Source organism: Nicotiana tabacum, chromosome 13 (assembly GCF_000715075.1).
Source record: "Nicotiana tabacum cultivar K326 chromosome 13, ASM71507v2, whole genome shotgun sequence".
Classification (NCBI taxonomy): Eukaryota; Viridiplantae; Streptophyta; class Magnoliopsida; order Solanales; family Solanaceae; genus Nicotiana; species Nicotiana tabacum.
The window spans coordinates 123,307,648-123,331,295 of record NC_134092.1 but is presented as its reverse complement, the minus strand read 5'-3'; the positions used below and the strand labels follow the sequence as shown (position 1 = coordinate 123,331,295).

General features: G+C 35.4%; 2 pseudogenes; one reads left to right on the top strand and one right to left on the bottom strand.

The window, feature by feature from the left end:
- Positions 1–7,803: 7,803 nt before the first annotated feature.
- Positions 7,804–8,853, bottom strand: LOC107832582 (F-box protein CPR1-like; annotated as a pseudogene).
- A 970-nt stretch (positions 8,854–9,823) lies between these two features.
- Positions 9,824–15,996, top strand: LOC107832583 (uncharacterized; annotated as a pseudogene).
- The last annotated feature ends 7,652 nt before the right edge of the window (positions 15,997–23,648 follow it).

Here is a 23,648-nt window from a genome sequence, read left to right as displayed (position 1 = left end):
GCTAGGATTTAGGCAGGGTTGGGTCGGGTTTAATTGAGTGGGTAAGGATACTGGGCTAGGGTATTGGGCTTAGGCAATTGGGCTGGTTTGGGTAGTTTTAGGTCCGAAATTAATTGTAGAATTAGGGCCAGATTTTAAATACTCAATTTAATAAACAAATAATTTATAAAAAATAATAAATAAATAACAAAAATATTATTTGTGTATAAAAATGATTAAAACCCATTATTTAACACTATAAAAATATAAAAGACTGTTTTTTGCATAAATAATATACTTATAAGTACATATAGGCTATTATTGCAAAATATGCAATTTAGCCTTAAAAAATACAAATGTAATTATAACGAATGTACTAAAAATATCTAAAACCTAATATGGGTGTAAATGATAAGTTTAGCTGATTAAATCATTATAAAATAATTTATATGGTAATTATTAGATATTTATATAATAAAATACAGAAATAAATTGATTTAAAGCCTTTAAAAATTATGAAAACTATTTTAAAAGTATATATATATATATATATATATATATATATATATATATATATATATATATATTTGAGAAATATGAGGGAAAAATTGGGTATCAACACCCATCGTTAACTAGCTATTACAATGATTAAATCTTCAACTAAAATACAAATTGGCTTCAACTAAAATACGTATTAGCAACTATAATAACTAATCTGGAAATTTAACTGGACCAACTCATATCATTAGATTGAAAAAAAATGAATATAAAAGAAGGAATCAAAAGCTTTCAGATCTGAAAATTCGAGGAAGAAGAAACAAAAATCTGATAGGAATGCTACTTTTCCGGCCACAATTGCAACGGCCAATTGGATCTTAAAAACGAGAAAAAAATGAGTAGTTTATGGTGGTTGTGTCACGACCCAAAATTCTGTCACAGGCATCGTGATGGCACTTAGTCTGTAAGATTAGGTAAACCGATTATAATAACAATTCAAACCATTTTTTTTATATATATAAACTAACAACGAAAATAATTACAAATATAACAACCTCCCAAGACTGGTAATATTGAGTCACGAACTCTAACTGAATACATGAAATGATCTCAAGGACCGAATACTCAATACTGTTTGATTAATAATTAAGTACAATAAAATGGAAAGACTTCAAGGGACTGCGATGACCAAACAGCTCTACCTTGAATCCTTGCGATCACACTTTAACTCTGTCCGAGTCCGATAGCTCCAATACCCGGCTCTGCACAAAAATGTACAGAAATATAGTATGAGTACACCACGGTCGATACCCAGTAAGTATCAAGACTAACCTCAGTGGAGTAGTGACGAGGTACAATCGAGAATATGGCTGTCCAACGGGACGGGATGGGACGGGACAGAATTAACGAGACGTGACGACATTTAGCCGGGACGGTGGCGGGACGGGACGAAACGGGACGGGACAAACGGGATGAAACGGTAGGCCCATCCCGTCTCGCTAACAAACGGGACGGACGATAGGCCCATCCCGTCCCGCTAACAAACGGGACGGGACGAGACTGGTTCGCGGGCCTTAAGTGCCATTTTAAAAAAATATTATTTAAGCATTGAGTTTGGAAATCGCTATTCTTTTGACAATGACTAAGTTTTTAAAGTTTGCAACAGCTAGTTTTTTGAGTTATTTAATAAACTTAAAAATTAAACGGAAATTAGGAAACTAAGTAAAGAATTATAAAATATTAAAACAAAAGACTTGTAATGAAATATTCTAGTAATTATAAATTTATAATAGAGTTATAATTTATTTAATATAATTTCAAGCCATTAAATAATTAGGTAAGAGTGTAAGACAATTCATAAAAATAATTCAACGCTTAAAGCCTTTTATTTTATTAATAGAACTTTCAAATCTCACATACAAATATAATTCTTTTGAACAATACCTAATCTACGCAGCCACCTTCTAGGAAAGGTTCTGTTTAAACTAGGCCTCTTAGTAGCCAATTATAAATTATCATACTAATATTTGTAAGCTCCTATATAACTTCGTTGTAACTTATCTATAATTTCTCTCGGACATTGTTCTGAAATTGGCAATGTTGATTGATGTTCCATGCCGTCATAGCTCCCGGTGCTAAGTATCTCATTGTATTCTTCTTCTTCCCTAGTTTCACCACTTGTTGTTTCCATAGATTTATATTTATCAAACATTGATCTAACATAAGAATATATGTTAGCTTGGCAGTCTTCGAGAGATGGTTGTTCATTTTCTTGAATTGCTAAATTCTCATAAATTTTACGAACAAGTCCATTTGCACCTCTTAATTTTAAAGATGGGTTAAGTATAGTAGAAATTAAATAAACTTGGGGAATAGGGAAAAAATACTTTTTAAATTTTGCAATCATTTCATTAATGGCCGGTGCATAAGTTGGATTAATTTTGCAATCATTTCATTAAGCTAGTTGCTGCAGTTGTGTTAGCACTTAGCAGAAGCATTATCTAAGGTGATAGTTAAAACTTTATCAATGAGTCCATAAAAATCAATAATTTGTAGAACAATAGTTGCAATATATGCTCCACTGTGTTTTGAATCAACAAATTTATAACCAATAATACGTTTTTGCATGTTCCAGTGATGATCAACCCAATAACATGTAACAGTTAAATAATCACAACCATTAGGACTACGACCTATATCAGATGTGATAGACACTTTACAATCTAAGTGAAACAATACACAACGAATATACTGAAAATATTTGGTTTGAAATATAAAAACATCATTTCTAACTGTGGTCTTAGAAAAACCTTGAAAAGCAGGATTACAAGTTTCTTGTATATAATGCACAAAAATAAATAGGACGAGGGACAGGCAGGACGGAACGGGACGGGACAAGATAGGACGGGACAGGCGGGACGGGACAAACGGGACGAAATGGCCATCCCGTCCCATCCCGTGTCCCGTTTAACATGGGCCCATCCCGTTTAGAATTAAATGGGACGGGACGGGACGGCCCGTCCCGTTGGACAGCCTTAGTCGAGACACTCACTAGTCTAATAACCTGTGCAATATAGTATACAAAAATAATAGAAAATCTTCAGTGATATACACAACATGGCAACAATAATCAACCAGTGATATACACAGCAAGGCGACAAGAATACCATAAATATAGCACAACAAATAATGAATACAAGTACAACCAATTAATTAAGTCCTTCCAATATATATCTTTTGCCTATATGTTTTCAAATAGAAATCTTCACGATATAATACTTTCAAATAAATTTCTTTCAAATAAATCTCTTTCAAATCTCTTTCTAATATAATTCATTCAAATAAATATCTTTCAAATAAATCTCTTTCGAATAAAAGTCACACTATGACACAACATTTCAAAATTATAAAATACGGGTCTCAGCCCACTTTCATATTTTCACGGAACCTCGTACCAATTTCTTTATCATAACCGCACGGACAACTCACGAGCCAAATATCATCATCATTTAACCACGACACCTCGTGCCCACATTTCATATCACAAATGCATGGACAATTCACATGCCAATATCATCATTATTTACTCACGGCACTTCGTGCCCACATTTCATATCATAACTGCATGGACAGTTCACGTGCTAATATCATCATTATTTATTCACGGCACCTCGTGCCCATATTTTATTTCATAATCCGCCTGGCAATAACCACATGCTCCTAATTTCAACATAGATCAGATTATTATCAATTTACCAACAACAAGACAAATTATACAAGGTATAAAAATAAACACAAGGAAAATCACAACATCACATGAAAATTACCAACACAATAGCCTCACATCATCACATATTATCCCTGACAATAGCCACCCTTATCACTGTTATAATAGCCTCTCTTATCCCTCCGCCCTAACAATATCAATAGCCACTCTTATCGTTCTTATAGCCCCCCTTATCGCTCCGCCCAGACAATATTCCAACACACATAACAATAGTAAAATGCCACCCTTATACCTACATAATATCAACAGTTAAATGCCAACCTTATATCCTCAAAATAATAACTCAAATAACATAATAATTTACACAGAATATTATCACGGCAACATAACAAAATCAATTCATATCACAATTTGCCCAATGGCCACAACCAATTCCAAAGATATAACAAAATCAATTAATTTTACAACAAATAACCCAAGGCTCCACACAATGTGTATAAAACCTCAAAACAACAACAGAGGTGGAAAATACTCAGTATAGGACAACGCCTTCATTAATCCAAATTCTTGATAATTATATAACGCCTCGGTTTAAACTTATTTTATTAATTATTTGCAGATGGAAAATCCATAATATAATTATTTCCAGGAAATATCAAATCATCAAACTCACGGAATTCACATAAATATACAAGCAATAACTACATCAAATTATCATATAAAAATAAATTCAACAAACGCGAATTGAGGCATGAAAAATAGATAATTTAATAAATGCCAATAATTATCCAATTTACTGCACAATATGCCTAAGACTTTAACCCAATCAATTTTGCACATATAAGTCCGAGTACGTACTCGTCACCTCGCGTACACAGCTTTTCAGATTTCACAAATTGCACATAAGACTCGATGCCTAAGGGGTAATTCCCCCACTCAAGATTAGGCAAGATACTTACCTCAAATCATGCTATCTCAATCCAATAGTAGACCTTTCCCTCGATTATCCAACTACGAATGGTTCGAATCTAGCCAAAAATAATTCAATACAGTCAACACAAATTATAGGAATCAATCCCATATGAAAATATTAAATTTTTTAATAAAATCCGAAATTAACTCAAAAATCGTCCATGGGGCCCACGTCTCGGAATCCGACGAAAGTTACGAAATATGAACGCCCATTCAACCACGAGTCTAACCATACCAAAATTACTAAATTCCGATATCAACTCGACCCTCAAATCTTCAATTAAAGTCTTTGAAGATTTCTACCATTTTCAACCTAATCTTTACTCATTTGAACTCAATAATCTTTCCACAAACCTTATTGGTACGTATATGTATAAATAATACTCTTATACCCTATAATCATACTCCCAATCACCCATCCTTACCCAAAAATGGCATTCAATATCCCATTATGACTTCAAATAAAACTCATAAACATGCTACCCATACTCCAATATGACATAAATATGAATCTCAAGTGAAGAGATTACCTCTTGGTGGAAGAATCTCACTTTTCCTCTTTTTGGTATTCTTGAAGATTCAATCCATTTCCTATGAATTTGATCCATAATAATGTTAATGTTATCACTAAATGATGTTATATAATCATCCTTGTGCCAAAACAACTTACCTTGAAGTGTATCCTTGGTGGAAGAGCTCATCCTTCTCTCTGAAAATCAATTCCAAGTTGAAGAACTAATATTTTCTCTTTCTAAACCCCTTGTTTCAGCCCCTTTAAAATGCCCCTTGAAGCTGCGTAGGCTACGCACAAAGGCTATGCTGGATAGACTTCTATCCCCCTTCAGTTGGAAGCTGCTCGATTTGCCTACGCAATGGTGTGTAGGCTACGCTACTATGTTGCGTAGGCTACACAAGGCTCGGGTAGCTGTTCTGCCACCCTTTAGTAAAAAGGTAATAACATTTCGTAGGAATCTCCAAATGACAAACGGTTTGAAGCATTAGAAATTAGACACATAGACCTTTCTTTTGATAGGTTATATACCATATAACTCTTCATATATTGAGAGTTATGCTCGTTTGAATTTAGGTCTTATGCGAACTCACTTGAAACTTTACTCTATCGTATAATTTCCAACTTGACTTAGCCTTGGGGCTCTTCTTAGACCATAAACCATTCTTAATACACCTCATACATATATTATTATGATAAATTAATATCATTTATAGTATTAGTCTTGCTCATACCCGAATTAATATAATTAGTACCTGCCAATCTTCTTAATGGTCCTAAAATACTTCGAAATTTTTTTCCGAGTGTTACAGGTTGCCAGAATGGTGGTGTGCCCAGATCTGAAGGTGAATCGTGTGAACAAATTAAAAAATTAAAAGAATAGTTGACCGAAAAAATTTCCGACAGAAGGTATTAAGTTTCCGGCTAGAAGTATGTGGAGTTTGCTTTATTGGATGAGTTCACGCGCTTGAAAAATGTGAGAAATATTTAGGTTGCCATGTCAGCACTTTAAAGTGTTCAAATGAAAGAAACTTAAAATAGAGTGTTTAAGTGAAAAGTGTGAACAATTTTAAGGGGTTGTCGATGTATTTTGTCATTTTTCAATATAACAAACATGAATAAGCAGCTACAAATTCGTTTGTTTTTACTTTTGACTTTGTGATAGGAAAAAAAGAAAGGAGAAAAGAACACGTAGTATTAAATAGAAACAATAAATTTTACTCCTATAAGTTATAGCAGCACATGTTGCTTTATTAAACAAATGCGACTTATCAAAACCAGAAACATCAAAGACCATTCACCATAATTTTCAGATGACCAAACAGAATAATATTCTACATACAGTTTGCTTGAGCAATTAAGAAAATATCATATGCAGGAAATGTTGGAATTATTTTAAGAAACATGGGCAAATATCTTAAGAAAATGTCATATGGCAAATATCTTAAGAAAACAACGAGACTAGAAATAAAGTAACTTAATCAACACAATGCATTTGAACTATCTTTTTTGCAAATTTCAATTATTATGCTAGGGAACATTGGACGAACAAGTTCGATCCCCGATGATATGAGAAGCAATGCACTTTTCACTTTCCCACATTCATAAAATTTTCATTGAGAAATAATCAAGTGCACCTATTCTCAGAAACATGTTATGCACCAAGCAGGGGCATAAGCACGAACTTTAGTAAGCGATATCAAGATGTGAACAAATAACTAAATCACTTTAACGACCAGCGGTGTTATATTTAATATTTATACTCAATATCATAACTAGTAAAAAAATTCGAAGAAGCAGTATCACGGGACACCACTTGAGACTTGGTATATATACCCCTCGCACCAGACCATAATACTACCTAACCTTACAACATAACAAAGTTTTCTATTATCTGGCACCAATGCTGGCCGGAGGTAGTGAGTATCCCATGAAATTAGTCGAGGTGTGCCTAAACTGGGCTAGAAACCATAATTATTAAACAAAAACGAGTTTGCTATTTATGGATAAACCCAAAACTCAAACAACTGGGACATCCCAGTTTCAAGTAAACTTTAACTATTTTACCACCTGCAGTTTGACCCCATTTTCTCATCCACAAGAAACCTAATCTATAATCTTCTTACGACATGTAATTTTCTCTCTACTGTGTCTCATCTATCGAAGAGTTCTAACATATCCAACCACAAACCCTTAAATATACCATCGCACTAAATCCCAACTCACGACGCAAAAGTCCAGTCCTTTATGATATTGCAAACTGTAAAAAGCTCTAATCATCAGATTTTGAATCAATTGATTAAGACTTCAGAGTAATAACTATCAATTCAGCTAGGCATCCTTCCACTGAACTAAAAGCTGAAGAATAAACAGTGCATTACTCGTAGACTATACTAGCAATAATAAGTAAAAGAGAGGGGGATTTAACCACTTCTTTCTAAACAAAGAAATGTCTCCTGTTGTTTCTCTGAAAACATGAAATAAGGAAGCTGACAGCTTTGGTAAAAACATCTTGAAACAAAAAAACTGGCGAGCAATAGATAAACTAATAAGAATAAGAGGTTGTAACATGATAATAGAAAAAAGAAAAAGTGCCTCGATCATACATAAGCAAATGCTAAGTAAGTAGTTTTGGAGAGATAAATCTTTCTGTAAAAGCGAATCCATTCTGAAAGGTATCAGCTTGAGGCCACAATCCACTACATTGAAGATCTAAGCACCAGAATAACACTTCATCTTTGGGAAACCTATATTTCGGTAGGGGTGAAAAAATCTCGGGATCTCCTACGGTAAACAATGCACTCCAGGATTTTTTGACACCATAATCTTTCATTATCCACAACTTAAAAAGTATCCCCTCCCACAAAATTAGAAGTAGAATAAACACATAGCATTCCTTCCAATACTGAAATGCCAATACCGATGTTGCTCATCAAACATATTTGCTCCGGCAATGGCATCTCTCCGTACACTTCATTTGAAATATTAAATGAAACCACATAATAATTTCTTGAAATGCCTATCCAATGAAATGCCACATGTACAAATGCCAAAGAATGCATAGCAGACAACATACTGCGAATGCCATGAGGATGTTTATCAATTTTTTTCCACGAACCACTTTTCAGCGCGAGAATTTCACAAGGTATTTCACAACCAAAATCTTCTACCTCCATAATCTTAAGGATCTTATAGTCACTTCTTGAGTCATAACCCATTCCCAAACAAAAAATTCCGCCGGGTTTTGGATAAGGAAGTACTACTGATTGTCGTGTGGAGGGATTCCATAGCAAAAGTATGGAGCATTCATCAGCAATATTATCAGAAACCTCGATAATAATCAAGCCATCACAACCACAATAGCTTGAGCAATACAACGGTTCACAAACTGAAGGGAAATTAAGTTTTCGTACATCTTCAACCAGTTGATTCGACGATAAAGGACAACAATACATGGAAAATATACCATCCTCAGGGCCCAATTCGCAGATGAACATTCTTTGGGAATTTTGGTCATTCTTGGCATGATTGAGATGCTTCCTCGCAAAGTAAGGCTCGGAGATCAATGTTTTCCAAGATTTGGAAACACAATTGAATCGAAGAAGAGACCGCGCGGTAACCTGCTGAGGATGTACATAATTATTTCCTCCTGAAAGTGAATTCCCATGGCTTAGATATGATAAAAAGTGCTACGTATTAGATAATTTCAACTAGGGGCGGAGCTAGTGTTGGTCGCGGGTTAGGCTGAACCCATTAGCTTTTGTTCAAACTCTATATTTGTATTAAGAAATTCAATAAATATGTACAAATTATTAATTTAGAACCCAATAACTTAAAAGGATTATAATCCCGAATCCATAGCCGCGTCTGATTTCAACCCATGTTCATCTAACAATATAATTTAAGTAAATTAAACATGGGAAATATACTTTTTAGCCATAGAAATAAACACAAATAAAATTTAAGTTCAACCAATAATAAATCCCGATAAATAAACTCAATTAGATACACGCTGAACTCACCTGATCAATTGGAGCTTCTCTATTGCTGCTTTCAATGAAAAGATATGGCTTTTTTGTCATCTTTGGAGCTTCGGATTGAATGCTAGGGTTCTTAGAGCAACTACGCTAGCGTTTGACCATAGATTCCCAAATTTGGTTTGAAAATTCTGATTTGGGTGAAGTTTGATTTGGAGATGAAAATGTGTTTGGACATGATTTTTCAAAACATATTTCACTTTTTATTTGAAAAAACATGAAACATGACTTATACCCACAAGTTCCAAAAACTATCACAAATACCCAATAGTACCAAACAAACAAACTTGCTATCTTGTATATACATAACCTTCATTACTCAGATTACACATAGGAAGTCATTACTCATATTACACATAGGAAGTCATTACTCAGATTACAATCATGCCTACACCACAACGTACAACTAAAATAATTAGCATCAGTGTTTCATGCATTAGAGTACAATATAACAAAATGAAAATAACAGTTAGCTCAATTTTTCTTTAAGTCGTCAAACCATTCGACTTGATTTTTTTCGGTCATATGAACGAATATCTTGCGAAAGCTGGGGTTAAGCAAGAAAGGCACTGCTGGTGAAAATTTTTCGTCAGCTAAACCATGTTTTTGCAAGACAAATTGCAAGTGGGTAGTCACAGCTTCTTCAGAGTAGATATCAATCTCAGTTTCTTTCGAGAGCAGATACAAAGAAAGAAGCAGGAACAAGAGCAGAAATTGAGGTAATTATTTAAATGTGGGATCTTTTATAAACTATAAAAGTTTGGGGTAATATTTAAAAATTTTAAAAAATGTAATGGCCATGTTTTAGCCCAAAATCAGCAATTGAAGTGATTTTGGGATTTGAGATTTGGGATCTTGTCAAAATGTGGGCAAAATCTATGGCCAAACATGTGTTTGCCAAATAAATTCCAAATTTATTTTGGGAAAACTCATGGTCAAACGGTCCGTATACAACTTCACTCCAACCCTCCCCATTTTGGGGAGTAAATAGGGTGTCCCCAAATTTGGAACACACTATTCATCTCCCCATTTACTATTTTTCATTAAAATATTATTATTTTTATTATTTAATCTTTTAATTTATCTTTTTATATATACTTAATTATGTTTATATAATATATTTACCTAATTAATTTTTCATCTTAACTTTGACGTATAATTTTGAAAAATTAATTATCGTGCATCTATTTTTTTTTATGTAAAATTGGTAGTTAATTTTATTATGAGTTATAATTGTATGAAAAAGATATAACCATCACAAAAAATGAAAGGTGCAAATATAAAATATTTGATGTTGCTAAAATTAAAATACATTAAAATTGAAAATACATTAAAATTGGAAATACATTAAATTAAAATACATTAAAATTGAAAATATATTAAAATTAAAAATACATTAAAATTGAAAATACATTAAATTAAAATACATTAAAATTGAAAATATATTAAAATTGAAAATACATTAAATTAAAATACATTAAAATTGAAACTACGTTAAATAACATAATAATTTAGTAGCGAGACATTTCGTTTTTAGGTACACCAAAATTATTATAGTACTAAGTGAATGGGACAGATGATTGTTGTGGTTGTGACTGTTATGGTTGTTGACTTCTTTTATACATTATTTGTTGTGGTTCTTGCAGCAAATATTCAAGACGATCTGGATTCAAAACAGAATCCACATCCGAATAGTTGTATGCATCCCAATTAGATACCTTTGCATTATTGTATGCATCTACAACTCGAGACCAAAATTAATCTCTAGATTGATAGACGCCCGTTATTGGATCTTGAGAAATATCTAAATACATTTGGCATAATAGAAGATCTTCATCTACAGACTATCCTACAGATCGAATGGATTTTTTTCCTAAGTGATTAGAGGAAAAGTGAATTATATGTGTTGCAGTATTTGCACGATCAAAATAATGATGCTATCAGAGTTGGCTCTGTTCCTGGTCATGTGGTAATCAATCGAGATCGTGAAGGTTCTGATAATAATTTATTTATGGATTATTTTTAAGAAAATCCACGCTATAATGATCTCCAGTTTCGTCGTAGATATCGGATGTCCCGTAATTTATTCCTCCAAATAGTTGATGAAGTTAAAACTCATGATATGTACTTTGTACAACGTGCCGATGCTATGTGTAGATTTGGATTATCTACTCTGCAAAAAATTACAGCCGTGTTTAGAATGCTGGCATACAGTTTGCCAGCGGATGCCACTGATGAATATATGAAAATTGGAGAGTCGACTGCAATTTAGAGCCTGAAGAGATTTTGCCGAGCTGTCGTAGAGGTTTTTGGCGAGCATTATTTGAGATCACCAACACCTAACGATGTTGCAAGGCTTCTGCACATCGGTGAACAACGTGGCTTTCCAGGAATGCTAGGCAGTCTAGATTGCATGCATTGGAAATGGAAAAATTATCCAACAGCATGGGCTGAACAATATACAGGTCGTAGTGGATCCCCAATAATTATTCTTGAAGTTGTGGCTGATTATGACCTTTGGATATGGCATGCATATTTTGGTATGCCCGACACCAATAATGACATTAATATTTTAGAGTCATCACATTTATTTTTTGATTTTGCTGCAGGTACTGCTCCTCCCGCCCATTATGTTATTCAAGGACAAGAATATAATATGGGTTATTATTTAGCTGACGGTATATATCCAAAAAGGTCAACCCTTGTGCAAACTACTCGTGATCCACGTTCGGCAAAAAAGAAATATTTTGCGATGAAACAAGAATCATATCGAAAAGATGTTGAACGTGCATTCGGAGTTTTGCCACAACGTTTTGCAATTGTTGCAGGACCGTCACGTTTTTGGCAAAAAGAATTGCTACATGATATAATGACTACATGTATTATACTGCACAACATGATAATCGAGAATGAGCGTGATCTTAATGCACCAATTCAAAATGATTTGGAAGGTCCACCTCCAACAATAGAAATGACAGTAGATGAAAATCAATGATATCAAGAATTTTTAGCTCGACATAGAAGAATTAAGGACAAAGATATTCATTTTGCAATTCGTAATGCATTAATAGATCATTTATGGGAGAATACTAGAGGTTGAAGTTGAATATTTATGTAGTATTTCGAATGAATTTTATCGTTATGTAATATGTATTTAATTAATCTTGTATCGCAATGATTTCACTTTTATTTGAATTATTAGTTAATCTATAATAATTGCCTACAAATTATATTATTTAAAATTTTATGAAATTATTTTAATGGAAATTACAAATTAATGAAAATAAAAGATGGAATTTATTTAATGGAAATTAAAAAATAAAATTGAAATGAAAGATAATAATATAATATAGAAGAAATAGAAGAATATAAAAAAAAATATTCTCTTTTGGGAGGAAAAAATGGGAGAATGGTTGGAGTAAGTTGTCCCCAAAATGGGAGTAAAGGTTGGAGATACCCTTACACAAATGTCTCAAATAAGTCTCAACTTACCAACCTCTAGCCATTAGTCATAGACTTACCAAAACTAGCCAAACACATATAAAAATTAGAAAACCAAATAAATAAGGTTCTTTCTGTCAAAGAACCACATGCAAAAATCACCTTCCATATTTTTAAGCGTGATTAGCAACATTAGGTGCTAGACGGAAATGAAATTTCATGAATGAGGTAGCAAATAAGGTGATGAAATACAAAAAATAAATATACAATATTCCAAAAATCTAAGTAAAAAAGGAACTTTTTCAATGGGTATAATTGAAATTCATTGAAAACATATAGATAAGTCAATATACAAAATTTGAGGAAGATTGGAGGTGATTTGGACTGATTTTATATCAAAATTCGTAATTAAATCGAGTTCAAAATATTCTTATGCGTCGCATGTATCACGCATGTATCTCACACACAAGTATACATAGATATACATGTGATACACAATTGATACAAATATGATACATATGTGATACATAAATGATACACATATCATTTTTTTCATGTTCAGTTTTTAATTCGAATTTTCAATTAAAACTACCTCAAAACTTCACAAAATCATCTCAAATATGAGATTCAAGCTATTTAAGATATACCTAATCTATTCTAATAACACACACTCAAAAGAAAGCAAACATTTGACATTTTTTGCTACAAATAGCTAATTTTCTAATATTAGTAATATTTTATGAATTGACCAATTTTGTAATGAGCTACTTATAAATGGACATAACCGGTAGTTTTCCATTTTTATATTGCTGATAGTGTGCCCGGTTCAGAATGAGAGCTCGGCCGGTTCTAGTTTTTTTTTTTCTTAAATAAAAAACTCTTTTTAAACTGTAGCAAATTTCTTTTTTCTCTTTTTGTTTTGTTAATTTTACTTCTTGCATCTTAAAATCATTCACATTACAACAGTCTGTCTAACCATGTAGTAATAATACGTTGAGTTTTGTTTCTTATCTTTTATAGAAATTCTGCTAGTTCAAAAAGTATATGAAAAAATCAAAATCTCATAGGCTAATTATTATATTTAGTTGAACCGAAAATTGCGAAAATCATAATAAAAGAAAAAATAATTTGGTTCTTCAAATAATAATTATGTTGCATAAATTAAGCGAACACGTAGAATACCAATAAAAAAAATGCCTAGTATTATTATAACCAGTTAAATTCAATATCATTAGCAATGGAATATGAGGAACAATACATGCCTGTTACCAATTAGCAAGAACAAATTACAATAAGCTACAAAAATTGAATATCCATGCCTCCCATTTGTCTCGTATAATCTCTTGTGATTGACTAGTGGTGGCAAAATGGATAAAAATTTATTTATCCATATTATTTATTAAAAAATGGGATGAATAATGAACTTCTTAAAAATAAGTTAAATATGGATAAAATCCATATTATCCACTTAAAAAATGGATAACGAATGGGATTAACTTTTACATTTGCAAAGACTCAAATTGAGAGCTCCTCGAATTTGAGAGACTAGTAATTCTGTCAAAAGTGATCGTATTCAAGAAGCTAAATAATATGAATATCCATATTTATACGCCAGTTAATCCATTTTCTATCTGTATCAAATATGAATCAGATCGGATATTTTATAGATTTTTTTTGCATTACCCGTTTTTGACCCGCCCACATTCAAACCGACCCGCTCGTTTGCCACACCTAGATCGACCATCATAACTTAGCTGAGAAACCTCAATATAATTAGAAATTTTTTAATTGCAGATGATGTACAAAATGTTATATGAGGTTATTTATAGCTTGAAAAATCTTACTCTTCTAATTTCTAAGATTGTCTTTGTAACCTATGTTAAAATTGAAACCTTCAATTCCAATTTTCATCTCAAGGATTCACAAAAGAAAAGCAGAACAATGGAAGAGTTTGGATGTGAAAGTTTTGATGAAAGCAAGAAGAAGGTTCAGGAATACAAACGAGTATAAGAGACTAAAGACTTTGTCTCTAAATTATCTGATAAATTTAATGGGATACGTGGAGCTGTCTAACCCACAAGATCAAACACTAAAAGACTCAACCAGAGCTGTCCGATTATTTTGAATAGAGCTTGCAAAAATGCAAACAATCCAAGTGGAGGAATGTGTGCTTTTAGATCAGATATTGTTGATTCATCGCAGTCGTTAGATCAGGTTGATTCATTACACAAACAACGAATATATATATGGAATTGTACAACCAGTACATTAGTTGTATAGGTATAATAGTTGTATACTAAATAAGTACAATAATTGAATTTGAATTATAGTGTATAGCCAATAGATAGTGTACAAATATAGCAGTTTTTTCTTTTCTGTTTTTAGAAAAACACTTGTATAAATACATTACACTACAGCAATGAAAACACAAGGAATATTTTCTTAAATTCACTCTCTAAATTCCTACATGGTATCAGAGCAACTCTAAGATCCTAATCTCTTGGTTGCCTTCTTCTTTGTTTCTTTATTTCCTTTCTTCATCATCTTCATAAATTTGGAAATGTGTTCAACCCACAAGATCAAACACTAAAAGACTCAACCAGAGCCATCAGATTGTTTTGAATAGAGCTTGCAAAAATGCAAACAAGCCAAGTGGAGGAATGTGTGCTTTTAGATCAAATATTGCTGCTTCATCAGAGTCGTTAGATCAGGTTGATTCATTACACAAACAATGAATATATATGGGAATTGTACAACCAGTACATTAGTTGTATAGGTACAATAGTTGTATACTAAATAAGTATAATAACTGGATTTGAATTATAGTGTATAACCAATAGATAATGTACAAATATAGCAGTTTTTTCTTTTCTGTTTTTAGAAAAATACTTGTATAAATACATTACACTACAGCAATGAAAACACAAGGAATATTTTCTTAAATTCACTCTCTAAATTCCTACATGGTATCAGAGCAACTCTAAGATCCTAATCTCTTGGTTGCCTTCTTCTTTGTTTCTTTATTTCCTTTCTTCATCATCTTCATAAATTTGGAAATATGTTCAACATCTGATGTAACCTGTGCAAGCACTGAAAACATTGTTAATGCTGCACTAGACTACTCTCACTCTTTCTTTCTTCATGCATCAGATTCACTAAGGATGAACCTGGTAAGCTCAACCTTCAATGGAAAAGGGTATGGAGGACAGATGAGGTCCATCTTGATTGCCCTTTCTGCAAAGAACAAAATAGGGTTCATAGATGGAACTCACATTGCACTAGCTTCAAATTCAGCAGACTTTAAGTGTTACATCCCGCAATTCGTCCGTTAAAGTTTTACCGTAAATTAATCAACGTAAGCTCGGGAATGAGATTATTTTTGAGGTTACAAGAATTTATTCTATTTATAACAGGCGATAAGTAAGAGTCGTGAAGGTTAGAGGGTAAACAAATAAAAAAAATGCGTTTCGTTTAAGGTTGTCAATTTGGGATAAAATACGGTGCGAGCTATAATATCCGGTATTTATGGACTAGTGCCATACAAGATACCACATGACCATGATAGTAAGATATATAAGGTATGTTAAAAATGAGTAGTATTTTAAGTAATTTGCGATAATTCTTAATTATATGGGTAATTGATTAATTATTAGATTAGTGGAGAATTAACAAGTTAATTAAGGAATTGGTGGATAATTATTAGGTGGGAAATTTCCCCCCAATGTGGCAGCAAGCTATGCCCAATTAAGTGACGTTTTACTCACAAAGCAAGGTGGCACATTTAGAGGAACTCTTGGCTAAGTCATCACCTAAGTGGCCCCCACACCCACTAAGGTAAAAGACTTCTCAAATTCACGAAAAGAGATATCATATGGAATGGCAACGTGATTGCTTCAACAAAAGTCATACAAGATTATGATCAAATTCACAAAGAGAGATATCATATGGAATGGAAACGTGATTGCTTCAACAAAAGTCATACAAGATTATGTAATAGCAGTGTGAGATGTAATTCTAAGAGAATACGATACAATCTTTCTCAAGAATATCATACGGATTTTTCCCTACTTCGATCTGTCGTTACGTGTTTTGTCGCAATTAACATGTGTTAGAGGGATTGTCAAGAGAATCGGCTCAGGTATGTTAAGGCTATCACTTCTTTCTTTTTGGCATGATTCATACGATACAAACGAAACGAGCAAGCGCGCAGCTTTCATAAATACCTCTATTCATAGAAGCACTATAGATGCCTATGTTCTTGAATTCTTATGTGTCTTATTATTATATCTTCTGTTTATGGGTCTTAGAAAGATACATAGTTGATAAAGTTTATCCCAAGACATATTGATCTTATGACATTCCGAAAAATCTTATTAACGTACTTCTTATGCATTTCATTCATTTATACATGTACATTGACCCATGACCAGATGACGTTATATATGCGTATATTATATATATATATGAGATATGGGAAAAGGTTACACCGTTATATACGCACCACCACCTAATCAGCTGGTATATGTTAATGATTTTGCCTACAGTGGCCAAGATGATATGATGGGATGCCCTCAAAGGCTTGATGATGTTATGTACACCTATACCTATGCATAATACAACTGTTATACGCACGTGCATGAAATTATAAATATTTCAGGATTCACAAATTTATTTAGACTCACAGGTGGAATTTTTTATTCCATGTTTTGGACATGTTTTTCTCACGTATGTTATTCATGCGATTCAACAGTTTAATGACTGATGTTATTCATGACCTACCCTTAATTCATGTTTATATCATAGATGAATGCTTAGGGGTGTTCGACAGGTAGGACTCGGGCACTCGTCATGGCCCATCGGTTTGGGTCGTGACTAAAGTGGTATCAGAGTAGTTCTGTCCTAGGGTTGTCTACAGACCGTGTCTAGTAGAGTCTTGTTTATGAGTGTGCTGTACACCACATTTATAAACAGAAGGCTACAGGAAATATAGGATGTTATCCTCCTTTCTTATCTTAGATCGTGCGATATAAGATTCATTTCCCTAACGATATATTATGTTTTTAGCAATGTCTAAGAAGGCTACAGCCGCCCAGAAGGGCAAGTCCGTCGCTGATGAGACTACTAGTCGAGCGCCACGAGTTACCAAGGCTTGGGTAGAGTCTCATAGTGAGATTCCATCTCAGACTTCACATACCCCGCCCTCTCCAGAGGAGCTCCGAGGGGCACCAGCTCCAGTATCTGCCCCTGTACAACCAACTCCTCAACCAGATGCACCGGAGCAGGAGATGAGAGATGTTATTCAGCTATTGACTCAATTAGTAGCCTCACAATCTCGATGTCAGGAAGTAGGTATTGGTCATGCAGATAGGGCCATCAGTGCGAGGGTTCTTGATTTCATTAATATGGACCCTCCGCTTTTCGCTAGAGCAGATCCAAACGAGGATCCTCATGTATTTATCGATAGGATACAGAGGACTTTGAGGGTAATGAAGGCCACTGCGACTGAGTCAGTTGAGCTAGCTTCCTATAGACTTTAGGATGTTGCAGTTAATTGGTACGAGTCTTGGGAGTTATCCACAGGTGAGGATGCCCCTCCAACGGTATGGCGGGAGTTTACAGAGGCTTTTCTTCGTCATTATCTGCCACCAGAGCTTAGACGGGCCAGAGTTGATAGGTTCTTGACCCTTCGACAGGGTAACATGAGTGTTTGGGAGTACAATCTCCAGTTTGATTCGTTGGCTAGGTATGATCCCACTATTGTATCTAAGATGGAGGATCGGGTTTACCGGTTAGTGATGAGGTTGGAGACACAACTGCTTAACGACTATATGTCGGTCTCACTTCAGCCAGGAATGGATATTTCTCGTATTCAGGCATACGCTTAGGGTGTAGAGGAGCGTAAGTAGAAGAAAAGGGCCGATCGTGAGCATGATAGGGGCCATAGTAAGAGAGCGAGATCTTCGAGTCCTTCTGGTGAGTTTCAAGGTGGTAAGAAACAACAATACTCGAGGTATCCGGCCCATCTATCAGCTAGCACACCCCCTCAGTTTGCCAGTAGAAAATTTGATCATTCCACATATTCAGGACCTAGTCAAAATTCCAAGGCCTCAAGTTCTCAGTATAAGGGTGAATCAAGTTAGATGAGGCCGCCCTTGCCACAATGTGCTCAGTGTGGTAAGCAGTATATCGGGCAGTGCCGTATGGCGTTGGGTGTTTGTTATACTTGTGGTTATACATGTCACATTATGAGGGATTGTCCGACGAGAGGTGATGTAAGTATAGTTCAGCCAACAAGATCTGTAGCTAGTTCGTCATCATCAGTAACCCCCCTCCCCCCGGGAAAGGTTCACAAGCACCAATCGGTCGTGGTAGAGGCAGAGGTGGAGCATCTAGCTCGAGCGGCCCTTAGAACGAGATATGCATTAACAGGACGGCATGATCATGAGTCGTCACCTGATGTTGTTATAGGTATATTATCAGTCTCCTCATATGATGTATATGCACTGATTGACCCAAGTTCCACCTTATCATATGTTACTCCGTTGGTTGCTAGTAAGTTTGGAATAAAACCTGAGTTGGTTAAACCTTTTGAGGTGTCCACACCTATTGGGGATCCAGTGATAGCCAGACGGGTATATAGAGGTTATATAGTAGTAGTTCATAATCGATCTACAGTAGCAGACCTAATCGAGTTAGATATGGTAGAATTTGATGTTATAATGGGTATGGATTGGTTGGCTTCTTGTTATGCCAACATTGATTGTAGATCAAAGATGGTCCGATTCCAATTCCCAGGGGAGCCTATTTTGGAATGGAAAGGTAATACGGCATCGCCCAGAGGTAGATTTATTTCCTATCTCAAGGCAAGGAGGATGATCAGAAAGGGATATATTTATCACTTAGTTCGGGTTCAGGATGTGAAAGTAGAGTCACCAACCATTCAATCTATCCATGTGGTTAGTGAGTTTTTCGATGTTTTTCCCGCCAGAGTGTGATGACCCAAAAGGTCATCTTTAAATTTAATAATTAATACTGTGTTCTAAGACATCGAAAAGCACTATTTATCACTGCTTGACTTGCGTGCACAGTCCGTATAATTTTCCGAAAAGATTTTATGTGAAAAATAGATTAAAATGTGAAATAGAGCCTTAAAACTCAACTGAGTTGACTTTGGTCAACATTTTGAGAAAACGGACCCGGATCAGTATTTTGACAATTCCGGTAGGTCCGTATCATGATTTGGGACTTGGGCGTATGCCCAGAATTTAATTTGGAGGTCCCTAGCTCAAGTTATGACCATTTAACGGAAACTAGAAATTTAAAGGTTAAAGATTTTCAAGTTTGACCACAGAGTTGACTTTTTGATATCGGAGCCGGAATCCGATTCAGGAAATTTGAATAGCTCCGTTATGTCATTTATTACTTGTGTGCCAAATTTGAAGTTATTTCGGATTCATTTAACATGTTTCGACACAAGTTTTGTAAATTGAAAAGTTTGAAACTCAAAAGTTCGAATCGAGGTGTGAATTGAAATTTCGATGTTGTTTGATGTGATTTGAGACCCCGAGTAAGTCCGTGTTATATTACGGGACTGATTGGTATAATTGGACGAGGTCCCGAGGGGCTCGGGTGAGTTTCAGATTATTTTTTGCAAAAACTACCAGTTCTGGTTTGATGTTTCGCACTTGCGACTTTTGGAGCGCAGGTGCGGTATCGCTTCTGCGGCTCAGCCATCGCAAATGCGGAAAACACCGCTTCTGCGGCTCCTTCATGCACATCTGTGCAGCCGCAATTACGGCTCAAGTTCCGCAGATACGGACATACGTTGGACAAGCCATTTTACAGATGCGAGATTTTTCTCGCAAATGCGAGCTCGCAGGTGCGGAAATGCCTGGGCAGTGTTAAAAACGAAGGCTTCCGAGATTTTTTTTTCTCATTTTGGTTATTTTGAGCTCGGGTAAGGCGAATGTTTGGGTGATTTTCACGGAAAAAATTGGGCTAAGTGTTCCTTATCCTATATTGATTATATTTCATGATTCCATACTCATTTACATCATGAATCCGTGAATTTATGGAAGAAAAATTAGTTTTTTATAAAATCTTCCAAAAATGTAAAATGAGGATTTGAAAGCCAATCTGATGTCGGAATTTGGTAATTTTTGTATGGTTGGACTTGTCTCAGAATGGGTATACGAATTTCATAATTTTTTAATAGAGATTCGAGACATCGGCCCCACTGTTGATTTTTGAGATGAATTTCGGATTTTAATCCGGGAAATTAGCAAATTCATATAGAATTAATTCCTACGATTTGTATTGAGTATATTGAATTGTTTATGACTAGTTTTGAGGATTTCAGACACGAATTCGCGAGGAAAGGTTTATTGGATTCTTGAATTTGGTTGCAAGCGAGGTACGTGTCGTGGTTAACCTTGACTTGAGGGAGTAGGAATTATTTGTCTATTTGCTACATGATTTAATGTGCGGGTACAACGTATATGTGAGGTGACTTGCACTTATGCATTGTGACTGAGTCAAAGCATGCAGGTGGAATTTGTTTATTGTGAATAATTATCTCTTTAATTAAAGATATTCATGTTTAAGTATTATTGATTATTTGATCATTCGTGAAATTATTATTCATTTAATTATTGTTGAATATTTTGGAAGGTGAAGTCGGTATTTTGGTATTAAATTGATTGATAAGTGTATATCTCCGCATTTAAATACTCTTCCGAATTTATATTATCATTTTCATGGTAAGGAAGAGTGTAAAAGCACGAAGGGTGTTGCCGTGCCATTTGTGAGTGTAAAAGCACGAAAAGTGTTGCCGTGCCATTTGTGAGTGTAAAAGCACGAAGGGTGTTGCCGTGCCATTTGTGAGTATAAAATCACGAAGGGTGATGTCGTTTCAAATGAGAGTAAAAGCACAAAGGGTGGTGCCATGACATTTTCATATTATCATTTGCTCATTTTCTTGTTGATGAATTAATTGACTGCTAAGTGATACATCTCCTACTGAAATTATTATATCTTTCCCCTTCACATGTTCCCTCCCAATTTATAAATTATTATTTATTGTATTATTGTTACTTCGTATTTTTATATACTTGTACATGTTGTGTATGTACGTGTCTTGTCATAGACTCGTCACTACTTCGTCGAGGTTAGGCTCGACACTTACCGGTACATGAGGTCGGTTATACTGATACTGCACTCTGCACTTCTTGTGCAGATTGCGGAGTTGGTCCTAGTGGCGTATAGTAGATTTACCCGGATACAGCTACCATTGGAGACTTGAGGTATAACTGCACATCGTTCACAATTCTAAAGTCCCCTTCTATCTTGTCTCAGCTGTATATTATATTTCAAACAACTTGAATTTTATTTAGAGCTTTATTTGTATTATTCTAGAAGCTCGTGCACTTGTGACTCCAGCTCTGGGATGGTATTTAGACATCGCTATTATTATGGATTATTCACTACATTTCAGACTTTACTTCCGCATTTGTTTCTTTGTTATTAATTAATTTAAAATTATTTTAAAATGGCTAATATTATTCTTACGTTGGCTTGCCTAGCAAGTGAAATGTTAGGCGCCATCACGGTCCCGAAGGTGGAAATTTCGGGTCGTGACAGTTGGTATCATATCACTAGGTTACATAGGTCTTACGAGTCATGGGCAAACTTAGTAGAGTCTTAAGGATCGGTACAAAGATGTTTGTACTTATCTTTCATAGGCTATGAAGTTTAGGAACAATATCACTTCTTTCTTATCCTGTAGTGCGATTTTATTCTATCATTGATAATTGAACCATTCTATTCTTATTCTTTCGCAGATGGTGAGAACACGTGATACATCTACCGATGGACAGGGACCAGAGCCCCCGGTGACAACTATGGCCAGGGGTAGAGGTCGAGGCCGAGGTCGTGCTAGAGGCCGAGGCAGGGGCAGAGGTAGAGCTCAGTCTAGAGCTCGAGCGGCAGCACTTGTTGTAGAACCTCAGGTGGATCTTCAGGAGAAGGTTCCCGTTCAGACTGTACCGGTTGGACCAGTTCAGGTCCCGGAAGGATTTATAGCTACTCCAGCATTTCAGGACGCTCTAGTCCGTTTGGTGAGTCTTATGGAGGGCGTGGCCCAGAATGGTACATTTCCAGTGGCACCAGCCGTCTCACAGGCTGGGAGAGGAGCACAAACTCCCACTACTCCCGCTTCGGAACAGATTGCCCCTAGAATCAGGCTCCAGCAGCCCCCCAGTTAGGATAGTTCAGCCAGTTATTGCGGCACATACCGGTGATAGGCCCGCCATGTCTTCTGAGGCCTTATTGAGATTGGATAAGTTTACTAAGATCTTTTCAGTTCACTTCAGTGGTACACCTTCTGAGGACCCATAGGATTATCTTGACCGCTGCCGTGAGGTACTGCGGAACATGGGTATAGTTGAGACCAATAAGGTCGATTTTGTTGTATTCCAGGTGAAGGGTTCTGCCAAGAGGTGGTGGAGAGATTATACATTGACCAGATCAGTTGGATTGCCTGCATTGACTTAGGAACAGTTCTCACGGCTATTTCTAGAGAAGTTTCTCCCTATCACATTGAGAGAGGATTATCGCAGGCAATTTGAGCGTCTACAGCAGGGCAGTATGACTGTTACTCAATATGAATCCCATTTTTTGGATTTAGCCCGCCGTGCTCTCCTTTTACTACCTAATGAGGGAGAGAGAGTGGGGAGGTTTATTAAGGGACTCACTCACCCTATCAGGCTTCAGATAGCCAAGGAGGCCGGAAGTGAGATTTCCTTTCAGGCAGCTGCTAATGTCGCGAGGAGGATCGAGATGGTTCTTGCACATGAGGCAGGGGTAATTTTGGTAGGGGTCATCCTCCCAGACCGTTTCATTCAGTACTTCAGGCATCTTCCGGTGCTTCAGTGAGTCACGGTCCGATTATGCCTTACTTTGGGCAGCCAACGTTTAGTGCACATTC